Here is a 15,345-nt window from a genome sequence, read left to right on the forward strand (position 1 = left end):
TAGGCAATCGATAACTAGACCGGTAATCATTATTGCAATTTTGTATGAGGGAGAGGCATAAGCTAACATACTTTATTTTCTTGGATCATATGCACTTATATATGATTGGAACTCTAGCAAGCATCCGCAACTACTAAAGATCATTAAGGTAAAACCCAACCATAGCATTATAAGGCATCAAGTCCTCTTTACTCCCATACGCAAACAACCTACTTACTCGGGTCTGTGCTTATGTCACTCACGCCACCCACCATAAGCAAATCATGAACATATTGCAAACCCTACAGCGGGGATCCCTGGCTTGCGCGATACGGAGGGCACCATAGGACAACACCAATAATAAAACATGCAACTCAAACCAATCACGATCATCAATTAACCCATAGGACAAAACGGATCTAGTCAAACATCATAGGATAGCCATACATCATTGGGAAATAATATATAGCGTTGAGCACCATGTTTAAGTAGAGATTACAGCGGGTAAAAGAGGGGTTACACCGCTGCATAGAGGGGGGAAGAGTTGGTGATGACGGTGGTGATGTTGTTGGTGTAGATCGTTGGCCCCCGCAGCGTTCCGGCGCCACCGGGAGAGAGTGGGAGAGAGCCCCCTTCTTCTTCTTCTTCTTCCTTGACCTTCCCCCTAGATGGGAGAAATGTTTCCCCTCTGGTCCATGGCCTCCATGGCGGCGGAGGGGCGAGAGCCCCTCCGAGATTGGATCTCTCTCTCTCTGTTTCCGTCTGTTTCTGCGCTGCCTGATTCTGCCCTTTCACCGTTTGATAAATTCCCGGAGATCCCTTAGTCCGATTGGGCTGAAATTTTGGCATGATTTTTATCCGGATATCGGCTTCCTTGCGGCAAAAGAAGGGCACCAACCGCCTTACGGAGTGGCCACGAGGGCCCAGGGCACGCCCCTCAGCCTCATGGGCCCCTCGGGCATCGTCTAGCGTTGATTCCACTTCCCAAAATTCACATATATTCCAAAAACAATCTCCGTAAGTTTTATCCCGTTTGGAATCCGTTTGATATGGATTTTCTGCGAAACAAAAAACATGCAACAAACAGGAACTGGCACTGGGCACTGGATCAATATGTTAGTCCCAAAAATAGTATAAAAAGTTGCCAAAAGTATGTAAAAGTTGTAGAATATTGGCATGGAACAATCAAAAATTATAGATACGACGGAGACGTATCAAATACTTTAATGGATTTGAGAGCACTTGATGTATGTCTTGCTATGAATACCTGTGGTGACAATGCGGTATCATATTGATTCACTAATTATGTGTTTTGGCACTCAACTCGCGGATTCCCAAGGTTACATTGGGGTAATCTATGCATAGGGGTTAACGCACGTTCTCGTCTTTGTTTCTCCGGTAGAAATCTTGGGGCACTCTTTGAGGTTCTTTGTGATGGTTGAGTATTATGATCTGAAATTGTTTGATGCATATCATATAATCAACTCATGGATACTCGCAGTGACATTGGAGTATTTAGGTGTCATTAGAGTTGGTTGATGTGTATCATATGGTGTTATTTTTGTACAAACTCATGGATAGATCGATCAGAAAGAATAGCTTGGTGTTATTTTAGTACGAACTCTAGGATAGATTGATCAGAAGAATAGCTTTGAGGTGGTTTCTTCTTATGTTCTCCACTAGATAAGAACTTTGGAGTGATTCTTCGTTGCACACTGAGGGATGGTTATATGATCCAATTAAATTAGCATTATTGAGAGATTGCACTAGCGAAAGTACGGACCCTAGGCCTCATTTTTAAGCATTGCAATACCGTTTGTGCTAACTTTTGTTACTTGCTACCTGGCTGTTTTTTATTGTTCCTATTACAAAAATCAATATCTACTATCCATATTATACTTGTGTCACCATCTCTTCGCCGAACTAGTGCACCTATACAATTTACCATTGTATTTGGTGTGTTGGGGACACAAGAGACTTTTTATTATTTGGTTGCAGGGTTGTTTGAGAGAGACCATCTTCATCCTCCCACGGATTGATAAAAGTTAGGTCATCCACTTGAGGGAAATTTGCTACTGTCCTACAAAATTCTGCGCTTCAAGGCCCAACACGAGTCTACAAGAACAAGTTGTGTACTAGACATCCGGCTTCTACATCAACCTTGCTGCCCTTCCGATGAAGCGTGAGTAGTTCACAACAGACCTACAGGTCCATAGCTAGTAGCTAGATGAATTCTTCTCTCTCTTTGATCTTCAATACAATATTGTTCTCAATGTTCTTGGAGATCTATTCGATGTAATTCTCTTTTGCAGTGTGTTTGTTGGGATGCTACGAATTGTGGGTTTATGATCAGCTTATTCCTGAATATTACTTGGGTCTTCTTTGAACTCTTTTATGCATGATTGTTATAGTTTCATATTTCACTCCGATCTATCTGTTTGGTTTGGCGAACTAGATTGATTTAACTTGCAATGGGAGAGGTGCTTTATGATAGGTTCGATCTTGCGGTGCTCCATCCCTGTGACAGAAAGGGATAGGACACGTATTTGTATCATTGCCATTAAGGATAAAACGGTGGTGTTTATTCATATTGCTGGGGATACGTCCATTTTGCATCATGTTTCCCTACTGTTATCTATGATGCTTTATGCATAATAATGCTTTATGGAGTAATTCTAGTGCCTTTTCTCTGATAATAGCAAGGTTTACACAAAGAGGGAGAATGCCGGTAGCTGGAATTCTGTACCTGAAAAAACTACGTCAGAGTTACCTATTCTACACATCTCCAAATGAGCTAAAAATTTATGGAGAATTATTTTGGAATATATAAAAATACTGGAGAAAATAACTACCGGAGGGGAGCCACCTGGTGAGCACAAGACACCAGGGCGCGCCAGGCCCCCCAGGTGTGCCCTGGTGGGTTGTGCTCAGCACGGCCCACCTCCGGTGCCCATCTTCTAGTATATAGGTCATTTTGACCTAGAAAAAATATCTGGAGGGGACTTTCGGGAGGAAGCGCCATCGTCTCGAGGCGAAACTTGGGTAGGAGGAATTTTGCCCTCTGGCGGAGCGATTCCGCCGGGGGAACTTCCCTCCCGGAGGGGAAAATCGAAGGCATCGCCATCACCAACATCCCTATCATCTTTAGGAGGCCAATCTCCATCAACATATTCAACATCACCATCTCCTCTCAAACCCTAGTTCATCCCTTGTGTTCAATCTTTGTACCGGAACCTCACATTGGTACTTGTGGGTGACTAGTGGTGTTGATTACATCTTGTAGTTGATTACTATATGATTTATTTGGTGGAAGATTATATGTTCAGATCCATTATGCTATTTAATACCCCTCTGATCTTGAGCATGATTATTACATGTGAGTAGTTACCTTTGTTCTTGAGGTCACGGGAGAAGTCAGGTTGCAAGTAATCATGTGAACTTGATATATGTTCGATATTTTGATGATATGTATGTTGTGATTCCCTTAGTGGTGTCATGTGAACGTCGACTATATGGCACTTCACCATATTTAGGCCTAAGGGAATGCATTGTGGAGTCGTTATTAGATGATGGGTTGCTAGAGTGACAGAAGCTTAAACCCTAGTTTATGCTCTACTTCATAAGGGACCGATTTGAATCCAAAATTTTAATGCTATGGTTAGATTTTATCTTAATACTTTTCTCGTAGTTGCGGATGCTTGCGAGGGGGTTAGTCATAAGTAGGTGGTTTGTTCAAGTAAGAACATCACCTAAGCATCGGTCCACCCACATCAAATTATCAAAGTAGCGAACACGAATCAAACCAACATGATAAAAGTGACATGGTGAAATTCCCGTGTATCCTCAAGAACACTTTGCTTATCATAGGAGACCGTTTTGGCATATCCTTTGCCATAGAAGGATTGGTCTACCTTGCTGCAGTTTATTTACCGATATCGTTACTTGTCTGTTACAAATTATCTTCCTATCAAACTACCTGTTACGACTATTTCAGTGCAGAAAATACCTTGCTGAAAACCACTTATCATTTCCTTCTGCTCCTTGTTGGGTTCGACACTCTTACTTATCGAAAGGACTACGATTGATCCCCTATACTTGTGGGCCATCAGGACTCTTTTCTGGCACCGATGCCGGGGAGTGAAACGCTCTTGGTAGTGGAAATTGGTAAGGAAAAATTATTACTACATGCTGAAATTTATTGTCACTTGTTACTATGGAGAACCATCCATTGAGGGGTTTGTTCAGGGTATGTTCACCTCGACTGGAAGCACAATTAGTTGCCCCTCAACCTACTGCACCTACTACAAATATTGGTTATGAAATTCCTTAGGGTATGATAGAACAACTGCTAGCTAATCCTATTGCAGGAGATGAAACTGAACATCATGATATGGACTTGATATATGTGGATGAAATTTGTGGATTACTTAAGCTTGCAGGTTTATCCAGAGATGAAGCAAAGAAAAAGGTTTTCCCTTTATCTTTGAAAGGAAAAGCATTAACATGGTATAGGCTATCCGATGATATTGGATCTTGGAACTGGAATCGAATGAAATTGAAATTTCACCAAAAAATTATCCTTTGCATCTAGTTCATTGTGATCGGAATTATATATATAATTTTTGGCCTCGTGAAGGAGAAAGTATCGTTCTATCTTGGGGGAGGCTTAAGTCAATGTTATATTCATGCCCCAATCATCAGCTCTCTAGAGAAATTATTATTCAGAATTTTTATGCTCGGCTTTCTCATGATGATGTATCCATGCTCGATACCTCTTGTATTGGTTCTTTTATGAAGAAGACTATTGAATTCAGGTGAGATCTTTAAGAAAGAATTAAACGCAACTCTGAAGATTGGGAACTTGACGAAGGTAAAGATTCAGGTATTAAGCTTGAATTTGATTGTGTTAAATTTTTTATGAGCAGTGATGCTTTTCACAAGTTTAGCACTAAATATGGACTTGACATTGAGATAGTAGCCTCTTTTGTGAATCTTTTGCTACTCATGTTGATCTTCCTAAGGAGAAGTGGTTTAAATATCATCCCCCTATTAAAGAATAAATTAAAGAACCGGTCGTAGCTAAAGATGAAACTATTATTTACAATGTTGATCCAGTTGTGCCTACTGCTTATATTGAAAAACCACCTTTCCTTGTTAGGATAAAGGAACATGCTAAGGTTTCAACTGTGGTTCGCATAAGTAATATAAAAGCACCTAAACCTGATGAACAAATTAAAGTAGAACCTAGTGTTGCTATGGTGAAAGATCTACTGTTAGGAATATTGATGGGCATGTTATTTACACTGATTTTGTAGTGTGGAAAAGTAAAATATCCTACTGATTTTGTTAGCGGGATTGTTAGAGATGTGCTAGCGGGATTGTTAGGGATGTTGAAGTCTTCTATGGAAAAGTAAAATATCCTACTGATTTTGTAGTTCTTTGTTTCCCACAAGATGAACTTTGTCCCATTATCTTTGGTAGACCTTTCTTGAACACCGTTAATGCTAAAATAGATTGTGAGAAACAAACTGTCGATGTTAGCTTTGGTACTGAGTCTCAAGAGTTTAATTTCTCCAAGTTTAGTAGGCAACCTCATAAGAAAGAATTACCTAGTAACGATGAAATAATTGGTCTTGCTTCTATTGCCGTGACTCCTACTGATCCACTAGAACAATATTTGCTAGACCATGAACATGATATACATATGCATGAAAGAAATGAAATAGATAAAATTTTCTTTGAACAACGACCTCTGCTCAAACACAATTTGCCTATTGAAACTCTAGGAGGTCCTCCTCCACCTAAAGGTGATCCCGTGTTTGAATTAAAAATAATTGCCTGACACTTTGAAATATGCTTGTCTTGATGAGAAAAAGATATATCTTGTTATTATTAGTGCTAACCTCTCAGAACATGAAGAGGAAAGATTATTGAAAATTCTGAAGAAGCACCGTGCCGCCATTGGATGTACTCTTGATGATCATAAGGGCATTAGTCCCACTCTCTGTCAGCACATGATTAATATGGAACCTGATGCTAAACCCGTTGTTCACCATCAACAACATTTGAATCGTAAGATGAAAGAAGTGGTAAGAACTAAAATATCAAAGCTTCTGGAAGCAGGTATAATCTATCCCATAGCTGATAGTAGATGGCTAAGTCCTGTTCATTGTGTTCCTAAGAAGGGAGGTCTTACTGTTGTTCCTAATAATAAAAATAAACTTATTCCACAAAGAATTGTTACTGGCTATAGAATGGTAATTGATTTTAGAAAATTGAATAAAGCAACTAGAAAAGATCATTACCCTTTGCCTTTTATTGATCAAATGTTGGGAAGATTATCTAAGCGCATACACTTTTGTTTTCTTGATGGATATTCAGTTTTTCTCAAATACCTGTTTCACAACCTGATCAAGAGAAAACCACCTTTACTTTCCCTTTCGGACCTTATGCTTATAGATGTATTCCTTTTGGTTTATCCAATGCACCTGCTACCTTTCAAAGATGCATGACTGCTATATTCTCTGACTTTTGTGAAAAGATAGTTGAGGTTTTCATGGATGATTTTTCTGTTTATGGAACTTCTTTTGATGATTGCTTAAGCAACCTTGATCGAGCTTTGTAGAGATGTGAGCAAACTAATCTTGTCTGGAACTGGGAGAAGTGCCACTTTATGGTTAATGAAGGTATTGTCTTGGGACAAAAAATTTCTGAACGAGGTATTGAGGTGGATAAAGCTAAAGTTGATGCAATTGAGAAAATGCCATGTCCTAAAGATATTATAGGTAGGTCATGCTGGTTTCTATAGGAGATTTATTAAAGACTTATCTAAAAAATTTAGGCCTCTTACAAATCTTTGACAAAAGGATGTTCCATTTGTCTTTGATGATGATTGTGTAGAAGCCTTTGAAACACTTAAGAAAGCCATAACTTTTGCACCTATCGTTCAACCACCTGATTGGAACTTGCCTGTTGAAATTATGCGTGATACTAGTCATTATGTTGTTGGTGTTGTTTTATTACGAAGAGTTGATAAGAAATTAAATGTTATTCATTATACTTGCAAAACTCTAGACAATGCCCAAAGAAATTATGCTACTACTGAAAAAGAATTTTTAGCAATTGTGTTTGCTTATGACAAATTCAGATCCTATATTGCTGATTCCAAAGTAATAGTTCACATTGATCATTGATACGTCTCCAACGTATCTATACTTTTTTGTTGTTCCATGCTATTATATTATCTGTTTTGGATGTTTTTATATGCATTATTATGCTATTTTATATAATTTTTGGGACTAGCTTATTAACCTAGAGCCTAGTGCCAATTTCTGTTTCTTCCTTGTTTTTGAGTTTCGTAGAAAAGGAATATCAAACGGAGTCCAAACGGAATAAAACTTCCATAATGATTTTTCTTGGACCAGAAGAAGCCTTGGGGACTTGGAGTCCAAGCCAGAAGAGCCACGAGGCGGCAGCAAGGGTGGCGGGCGTGCCCTAGGGGGGGGCTGCCTTGTGGCCCCCTCGGGACTCTCCTGACCTACCTCTTCGTCCTATATATTCAAATATATTACAAAACCCTCGGGGGGAGCCACGAAAATACTTATCCACCGCCACAACCTTCTGTTCCCGTGAGATCCCATCTTGGGGCATTTTCTAGCATCCTGCCGGAGGGGGATTCGATCACGGAGGGCTTCTACATCAACCCTATTGCCCTTCCAATGAAGTGTGAGTAGTTTACCTCAGACCTACGGGCCCATAGCTAGTAGATAGATGGCTTCTTATCTCTCTTTGATTCTCAATACCACGTTCTCATCGATGTTCTTGGAGATCTATCAGATGAAATCTTCTTTTGCGGTGTGTTTGTCGAGATCTGATAAATTTTGGATTTATGATCAGCTTATCTATGAATATTATTTGAATCTTCTCTGAATTCTTATATGCATGATTTGATATCTTTGTATTCTCTTCGAATTACCGGTTTGGTTTAGCCAACTAGATTGGTTTTTCTTGCAATGGGAGATGTGCTTAGCTTTGGTTCAATATTGCATGATTTCACCCAGTGACAAAGTAGGGGTAGCGAGACACGTATTGAATTGTTGCCATCGAGGATAAAAATATGGGGTTTTCATCATATTGCTTGAGTTTATTCCTCTACATCATGTCATCTTACTTAAGGCGTTACTCCGTTCTTTATAAACTCAATACTCTAGATGCATGCTGGATAGCAGTAGATGTGTGGAGTAACAGTAGTAGATGCAGGCAGGAGTCGGTCTACTTGACACGGACATGATGTCTATATGCATAATCATTGCCTTGGATATCGTCATAACTTTACGCTTTTCTATCAATTGCTCACGACGAGCGGATGCGGTACAATCTCGGAGACGGGAGGAACGACGAGCTTGTGATGCTCACAAAGGCACAATGGATCGCCCTAGAAAAGCAAGGCGAATCCACGAGCAGCAGCAAGAAGAAGGGGAAGCAACATTCGGCGAGAAAGAACTTCGCCGACTCGGATGACGACTCAGACGATGAGGCTGCACCACCACCAAGGAGAAAGTTTGACATCAAGAAAGTGAGGTGTTATAACTGTGGCCTCCTCGGCCACTTCAAGGCTGACTGTGAGGAAGCACTGAAGCAGAAGGCGTTGATAGCCCAGCAAGAAGATGATGGTGACATGATGTTGATGAGTGAACTCACAGACGGGAATGATCCAGTTCTTCGAGTGCCGGCTAAAGAAATTGTTGCGCTCGTGGAAGAAAAAGTTTGCCACCATGATCATGATTCGGAAACTCGCGTCGATGCTACAGATGCGGGGGGTGATTCCGAAACTTACGACAATGCTATTGACGTAAGTGCTATTTTTGCTGGAGCGAAGGAAGCGATCACTACGTGTGCTCATCCATGGAGAAGTAGTCTTTGTGCTGCTCGACTAAAGAAGAGGTCCGTAGGCCGCCAGAAGAGCGACACGAAAGTTTTGAATTCAGAGGAAGACGTGGCGTTAGAAATCCACGACACAAGGAGTAAAGATATGATTGCATCAGTAAACCTAGGCGAAGTCATGGCGCGAGAAGTCCAGGACATAAAGTATGCCGATGTGGTCGCGCTGAAAAATCACAAGGCGGGACGAAATGCTGGTGTAGCAAGAAACGCCGACGTTGCATGCATGTCTGATATGATATAGCAAGTCCTGTCGCGAGGGAAGCTAACTCACACTTGCATGTGGCCGACGTGAAGCAAGGCGCACACACTGCACGGTACGGTCCAATCTGTGTCGCGAGGGAAGCTAAGGTGGCGTTTGGTTTGCGGGCGACGTTGGGTTGGTTGAGGATATCCTCAACCACGTGGTTAGGGATAGCCACATTTTGTTGTTTGGCTGGTTGGAGCTGAGTAGATTGGATAGCCATTTTTTGTTGTTTGGTAGGGATAGCTATTTGTGTGTTTGCTTGAGGATTAGATTACTATATGACATGCATTCTTAGCTTTATCCACGTAATTAGAGATGAGGATAGTCTGTACCTCACAGCCACAAGAATTTGCATGAAAAATATTCAGAAACTTCAGAGACATTGCACAGGTGGTTTTCTACGCTAGTAATATATACAGTACAGAATCTTTGAACTCATAATCTTCAACAGCAATGGGTTTTTCAACGATGGAAATGGATCCAAAAAGAAGGAAAGGCACCAGCCAGATGAGATCTAGGGGGCATCGAGCATCACTGTCCTGCTGCCGCGTTTGGGCACCCATGGAACTGCGTGATGGCTAGCTCCAGGCTCCAGCGCATACAGACAGAGCTCCATCTTGGAGCACAAGCGGGCAGTCAGCCACCACCGCTCGCCGGTTGAGGACACCCGCAACGCTTGATGTTAGATCGGCGGCGCCGCCAAAGGCGAGAGATTTGGGTGATGTTGGGAGGGAAAGAGGTTCGAGAGAGAGGACCATACGACATAAAACCGACAGAAAACGATTCAGACGAAGGGAATCACGGGCTCGAGAGGGTGGTTGCCTTCGTCCGCCATATTTCAGCGGCTCCCGTCAACCAGTTTTTCAGAGAATATTCCCAGTATCTTGGCTATCCCCATCCTTTGCTGCCTTCCAAACAAACGAATGGCATCCGTCGAAAATCTGGCTATCCCTATCCCATCGAGGGATAGCCAGAGAACCAAACGCCACCTAGCTCACACTTGCATGTGGCCGACGTGAAGCAAGGCGCACACACTACGCGGTATGGTCCAATCTTTGCAGGAGGCACGTACATGGTTGCTGCGTACAAGTCGTATAATGCAACTTCATATGGGAGCTCACCATCACGTGGTGTCCTGGTGGATGAGCAACGCCCAGGAAAAAGAAAAAGGACATGATGGCGCCGCTCCTAATGGCTTAGCTACAACATGCAAAGCAAAATGGTTAGGCTTTTCTGACGGGTCAGAAGAGAAGACAGACCAGGAGACAAGCCATACCGCGGGTGGTGATGGGCAAGGCCCATTACCTGGTGGCTTGCATGGGGTTTTGCCTGGTGGCCTGCGTGCAGACGAGAGCTCAGCAACAGCTGCGGTGCTGCTGAACAGTCCAGCAGGGACGTCGACCGCGCATGTAGAAGAAAGGACACACCTACAACCGAACATCTACGACCGGTGTTCGACATGTATCTAGAGAATTCTCTTTGGACAATAGACACGGAAAAGATGAAAAGGAGTGGGTGGCAATGTCTAGTAAGCGCCGAGGAACCGGCGTGTTTTGATGACGCAAATACGAAGGAGTGTTGGCGTCAGGTCATGGAAGAGGAGTTGGGGTCCATCCGCGACAACAATGCATGAGAGCTTGTGGATCTTCCCGACAATGAACAAGTCATTGGTCTCAAGTGAGAATTGAAGATCAAGAAAGATGACGGAGGGTTCGTGAAGCACGATGCGAGGCTAGTGGCCAAAGAGTACGTGCAAGAAGAGGGTGTGGATTTTGAAGAAGTGTTTGTTCCCGTTGCAAAGATGGAATCGGTGAGATTACTCATCGCTCTCACGGCTCAGGAATCATGAAAGACACATCACATGGAAGTAAAATCTGCGTTTTTGATCGGCGAGATAGAAGGAGATGTGTATGTGAATGAACTACCGGGTTTCATCAAAGAGGGAGAAGAGCACAAGGTACTGAAGTTACACAAAATCTTGTATGGGCTATGGCAAGGTCCTCGGGAGTGGAAACATCAAACTTGATCGGACATTGATTTCTCTTGGATTCGAGAAAGCCCCACTATAACATGCAATGTACAAGAGAGGTGAAGGAAGAGATCGTCTACTAGTTGGCATCTAGGTCGACGACCTATTAATTACCAGAGCAGATGAAGAGGTGATCGCAAAATTCAAGCTACAAATGAAGGAGCTTTTCAAGATGGATGATCTCGATCTTTTGAGCAACTACCCCGGGATAGAGGTACCTCAAAAGACGGAGGAGATCACACTATGCCAAGAGACATACACAAGAAAGGTACTTGAAAGTTGTGGCATGAATGATTGCGATCCAATTGACGTTCCAATGGACCCTCGTCTTGAACCGAGCAAGAAGAGTAAAGTACCCGTAGTTGATGCAATAGAGTATATTGCAGTTGCCGCTGTGGCGTGTCAAGGTGTGTGGCTAGGGAGGCTACACAGTGATCTTACGGATTGAGATCCGGAACAAATGGTGCTTAATGTTGACAGCAAGTTGAAAGTTTTCTACGCGAAAATCTAGTGCGGCATGATAGGAGCAAGCACATTGATACAGTGTATCACTACATAAAGAACTGTGTAGAAGAAGGTAAGATGAAGGTAAACTACATTTGCACCGATGATCCACTAGCGGATATGCTAACTAAAGCTTTGGATAGAGAGAAGCTCTTGGAGATGCGAAGAAGGATCGGCGTCGGAGCTGTGACGTGATGAAGCCGTGTTTAGGAGGGTGATTGTTGGAATTAAACACGAACGCAGCCTCCCAATATTGATACGTGTCCAAATTGATAATGCATGTACGTATCCGAGTAGTGCTGGAGTTAGCCTCCGAGTAGGATTGGTCTAGTTAGCTGCTAGTGCTATTTATATACGTGCAACCAGCCTTGTAAACTTGTACCGATCAGAAGCAATAAAGAATCAGGATCCTGTGGCAATACCTTGGCTTTGTGTGCCTGCGTTTGGTTTCTCGTCGGCTGGCCGCCGTGTACGCTCACGTGTTTCGAGTGTTGCTTGTCTTAGCTATCGATCAAGAGTCCATCGACTAGCAGAAGGCTACCTCTGCTCTTTGGTACATCGTGCATCTCGGCGTAAAGTATTTGGTCGAGGGAGCCGGCTTGGGGCAGGAACCAAGACAGTCAGTGTCGCTTCGCTTCATCATCGTCCGTCGTCCGTCGTCCCGTGTCGCCGTTGCCGGAAAGTACTCGGTATCAGGTCTGGGCCGACACTCATGTCCTCAAAGATATTGCGGTGATCCTTGATGACGGTCTCCATAAGGAGGCAGCTATCGGAGACCATGCCATCATTGAACATGCCACGTGTGCCCTTCTTCGCCTTCATCTCCTCCCGCGTGCACCCATGTGCCACCTCGAAAAGTGTCAGGGTCGACGCTCTCTTGTCAGTGAACCACTCCCCTATTATACTGCAGAGGGCGGTCAAGGACAGCGGGTCCACGAGCATGCGCATGATGAGAGACTGGGTGCACGAGCTGTCCCCGACGAGGAGGCGCGAGAGTGGGGTGAGGTTGTAGTGCATGTCGGTGGCATCATCGTGGGGGCCCTGGTCGACGGAGAAGATGCCAAGGATGGTGAGGGCGCGCATGAGCCGATGGAGGTGGGAAACCTTTGCCGGCTGGACACCGACCTTGGTGGCGATGTCGGACAAGGTGGCGGCACCTCCACAATGGTGGATGGCGTCGGGGATGCGTAGGTCCGCGGCAGCCCGGCGGACTTGAGGTACGCCATGGCGTGGTGGTAGAGCTCAAGCTGAGCTTGGAGCAAGCCTTCCGTGCTGATCATCACATTGTTTTCAGTTTCATTTTGGACATGCACCACAATACGTTTTCTTTTCAGTTGGTCACTAGGGAGCAGAGGAGGTAGGCCACCTGAATTTTCCATCAAGGAAAAAGAGGGCAAAAGTCAGAACTATTATAGTGTATGAGAAGACCTGAGGGAAATGGCAGAAAAGTTAAGAAACTAAAACAAGTTTAAGGCCGATCATCAGCATGCCTAGCATCTCCGAGGACCCCATGCTCAGAATTCTCGGGTAGCCTAACCGCGTCGTCGTCGTGGCGAAGCTTGCACGGACGGGGGATGCAACAAGGGACGAGAGCGTTGAAGACCACGCGGGCGCCATGATATGTTGTGTGTGGTAGCAACGCTGCTATGGCTATGGGGTTTTTATAGACTTACAATTCGGTGTTCGATTTTACATGGTACTGCAATAAGCCTTGCGCGTACAGGAATGCCTAGCTAGGGAAATGATTGCGCAACCAGCATGCATGATCTATCTCGGACTCTGGACGGACGTGGATATATCATGCGACAAAAGCAATTACGTCGGAGACGAAAGCATGCACACCGCCGACGGACATGCGACAAGCTGGCTAAAGCTTTATCCATCCGTTTCTCTAAGCGGTTGGAGCTGGTGTTTCCTTCCGTGGCGACGTATCTTTTGCTGGAGTCTACGTACCCCTCCATTGATCGATGACGTTCCACGCGCCACTAAAACAGTGCACTCATACACCCTGCCCTAGGGTTGGAGCGTGGCAAGAGAAGGTAGACACACGAAAGAAAAAAAGTGGTACGCAGCCGACTATTTTTCGGTCGATGCAAGTACGGCACTAGCTAATCACCATTAGATTAAATCCCTCCATATATAATGAACATGAGATCCTACCATCATCCACATGCCGTACATAAACAACGTGTGCGAAGCTATTCCGATCTAAAAAACACACTGTACTGAGAAAAAGAAGGGGCACTGCTATCTCCCCGTTACCATTTTGCCCTTAGGTTCATGCACGAAATCCAAAAACAAGCGTGGTCTCAACAATGCAAGAGTTTGTTAAAGCATGGACAAGAGAGAATCACTACTTTGTCCGCAGGCCTGGACGGCTAGTTCTCCGACGAGTCACACGAGGGCGGGTCGGCATGCACATCTGTAGCTACGTCCCCCGATTTGTCTCCAGGATGCTGCACGAGCCTATATAATAAACTCTGAGAGAGACCACACTGGGAAAGGCAAGTGCAAACGACTAGCTTATGTAAACACAAGCAGGAACTCTCATATTTACCATGGCGAGCACTACCAAGGTAGTGGTGATCTTTGGCATTCTTGTTTTACTGCAGGTGTCATGCACCGCCAGTCAGGTCCGCGACCTCCCGGCGGTGATGTCGGTAAACGGCTTTGAGAACGGAGAGGAGGGCGGGCCAGCGAGCTGCGACGGCCAGTACCACAGCGACGACCTCTTCCTGGTGTCGATGGCTTCAAAGTGGTACGGGCCCGGCCTCCGGTGCGGCAAGATGATCAGCATCAAGAGATTGATCGGGACCTCCGTGCAGGCCATGGTCGTGGACGATTGCGGGGACGGCTGCGGAGATAACGAGATCAGTACATCGGCTGCTGTGTGGAAGGCCCTGGGGATCGACACCAGTACCGGCGAGGTTCCGGTCCTCTGGTCGGACGTCTAACTGCAACATGGTGGGCTCAAAGTTAACGGTGTGTACACAACGGAGAGTACGTAGTTGATAATCTTGGAAGAAAATGCAGGGGGCTCAAAGTTAACGGTGTGTAGAAAAAAGTCAAAACCCCCCAATTGTTTAGTCCAAATAAGTTCAAAATTTTGATACGAATACTAGTAATTTTTCTTTTCCTTTTTTTGGGTGGGGTGGGTGGGGGACTCGAGCATGTCGAAGCCTTCCTGTTAGATTCGCCGCTAGTTGATAAACAACCAAACTACATGTATGCGTACATACGCATGATGTGAGCGTATAGTCTACTTACATGTAAGTGGCAGAGTTTTGAATTTCGGCCGAGATAAATAAATATTGTCCGAAATTTAGCCATCTCGGCCAGGCCTGATATATGTCTTTTCAGCCAAATATGTTTGACCCGATCTGAATTGTTGGCCTAGCCCAACTTCTGGAGCCTTCCCATCACGGTTTGCCTAAGGCCAAACATTATATTTGTACTCCTCAAGGTTATGGTGTTCTGTTAAACTTTTGTTCCATTTTGATTTCCAATTTTCAGTCAAATTTCATTCCAATATTCAAATTTTGGTTTTGCTATTCCGTCCGATATTTTACCGAAACTTCTGAAATAGCCGAATTTCGGCCATCTCGTTCATAGGCGGAAAAAAACACAAGCCCAGCGTGGTGTCAAT

At 44.2% G+C, this 15,345-nt stretch overlaps 1 pseudogene; it reads right to left on the reverse strand.

Annotated features, from left to right (window-relative positions):
* Positions 1-12,094: 12,094 nt before the first annotated feature.
* On the reverse strand, positions 12,095-14,791 carry LOC123142170 (acetylserotonin O-methyltransferase 1-like; annotated as a pseudogene).
* Between the last annotated feature and the right edge of the window lie 554 nt (positions 14,792-15,345).

This window comes from Triticum aestivum, chromosome 6D (genome assembly GCF_018294505.1).
Source record: "Triticum aestivum cultivar Chinese Spring chromosome 6D, IWGSC CS RefSeq v2.1, whole genome shotgun sequence".
Lineage (NCBI taxonomy): Eukaryota > Viridiplantae > Streptophyta > Magnoliopsida > Poales > Poaceae > Triticum > Triticum aestivum.